Source organism: Atta cephalotes (genome assembly GCF_000143395.1).
Source record: "Atta cephalotes unplaced genomic scaffold scaffold00003, whole genome shotgun sequence".
Lineage (NCBI taxonomy): Eukaryota > Metazoa > Arthropoda > Insecta > Hymenoptera > Formicidae > Atta > Atta cephalotes.
In genome coordinates, this window is record NW_012130067.1 from 869,723 (window position 1) to 871,954 (window position 2,232).

Genomic DNA, 2,232 nt, shown 5'->3' on the forward strand with positions numbered 1-2,232 from the left:
GACAATCTTTGTGTAGCCGTAACTTGTTTTAGTCAATATAGTTATTTAACAAAATAAAATAAATAAAATATTTTTTAAATAAAAATATTAAGAAAAGTTATTGTAATGTTATAAATTATTACAACTTTTTCTCCAAATCTTAATATCGTACATTTTTATGACTCTAATTCTAATTTAAAAATACCCAATTTTAATTATATTTAAATGAGAAATAAAAATTGTTAATTACAATCAAGTTTCTGAAAGGCCATCATTATTATAACTTTGAGTCATTAAGTTAATAGATATACAAATTATTTCTGTGTAAAAACGGAGATGCATAATTTGTTTTAATTTATTTATAAAACAAATTAAAAATAATTAAAAAGTACTTAATAAGTATAAATAGTAAATAGGAGAAATATCACTCCTTTTATTCCCTATCGAGGATTAGAATTATACACATTTCGTTCTTGTATATTTATTTATGCTCTAACAATGTTTTCCCATCGCTCAAATATTAAATTACTCATTAGACATGTTTGATAAATTATGCGTGATGTGATCGTGAACCAAAATTTGGTTGAGGGATATCTAGTTGTGTGCATAGTTCGAATCGTATTTGTTTTCTCAAATCGCAAATGCAAACGCATTGTACACATGAAGTAATATTACTACTTGGAAGTAATATTACTTCCACAATGGTTGTACACACGGGAATACAAATGTCTTAACATGCTTTCTCATTCCTTCTCTGATACGCATGCAACTTCGAATGTTAAGTTATTTGTATTCCCGTGCATACATAGATGTCTAACGTGAAAAGTTATATCGTGAAAAGTTATAACGTCATATCGTCGTTCCGTTACGCTACGGATGAGCATTGCAAGAAATGCATAAAACTGTCGCGTTTTTATTGCATTATTTGAAGATATGTATATAATAAAAAAGTTAGTAATATTCAAGAATTCTACTTTCTTCATCGATTTTGATGAAATTAGGCTTATTCGACGCGTTTTTGAACGAAATGAACGAATCTGGTAAAAAAAGTCTGGACCGTGAGATATTAATCTTTAGTCTTTTCATCGCATCAATACATAATTTATTTAAACCAAATGATGCAGTGCATTGCCATTAAAATATTCGTGGTTGAATGTTTAAGAAACAGACTGATTATTGCAACATACTGTTATTGATCCACAACAAGTCAATCATTTACAGTTCAATCATTGTACAGCCGATCATAGGAAGGTTACAACACTTTTCTTTGGTTTTGGAATGCTTGTTCATCGATTGGTTTTTACTTATAGATTTAATCATTTATGTTCAACCATTCTACGAGCAAAGTTGAGTTTCGAAATCTATCGAGAAAAAAATATAGCAATCTTTCTGACCGGCTATATTTCAAGCCAATAATAGTTGCTCCGTATTTTATTATTTAATCTGTTTGATATCATAAGATTTCTGTATACAGACCACACTGTTTTTTCCTAAGAGATGTATCTCTCTCTCTCTCTCTCTCTCTCTCTTTCTCTCTCTACATAATGTTTCACATAATTACATATTTCACCTAATTATATGTTTGGTTTACATCGCGGTAACAAAAAGAGTTTATTTCAAAAACTTAGATCATTTTGCGTATCCAGAATATCCTTAAAGAGATATTAATACAGAAAAATTCAGGATTACCTTTTGATAGTGGCACAATCACCTCGTTCTGCGCTAAGCAGGAAATGTTTCTCGACTGGGCCAAGAATATAGTCAATATTATGTGTCTGTAACGATTGCACCGATGGCGGTCTCATTTCGTTAGATAGTAGATCCTGCTGAGACTCTGACGGATCCATTTTCCTCTAACATATCGTTGAAAAGATATTTATGCACGCTGAACAAATAACTGAAGCTGTTGAAATTATAAGATGCTTTTCTCACTTAAAATGCTTCTTCTCACTTGTAAAATTATAAACGCCCGTGTATAATTTTTATAATTTTGGAATTGGAATGCTGACTGTTCTCAAATTCACCAAATGTTTTTTCAATTATTCTCAGCAACTAAATTTTTTTTATTTATCCAAAATCGATTTAAAAATTTTTTTGAAAGTTCCATGTTTCTGGCTATTTAGAAGTATATATATATATATATATATATATATATATNACTAAATAAATAGTTAACTTTTAAAAACTTACTATAGTAAATATTTAATTTAATATATTATAATATAATANANAATACGTAAAGGAAAGATATTT

The 2,232-nt window shown here is 28.6% G+C and overlaps 1 protein-coding gene across 1 annotated transcript in view; it reads right to left on the bottom strand.

Annotated features, from left to right (window-relative positions):
- Positions 1-2,232, bottom strand: part of LOC105625710 (transient receptor potential protein-like) — a 13,281-nt gene that overhangs the window by 8,746 nt on the left and 2,303 nt on the right. The window lies entirely within an intron of this gene.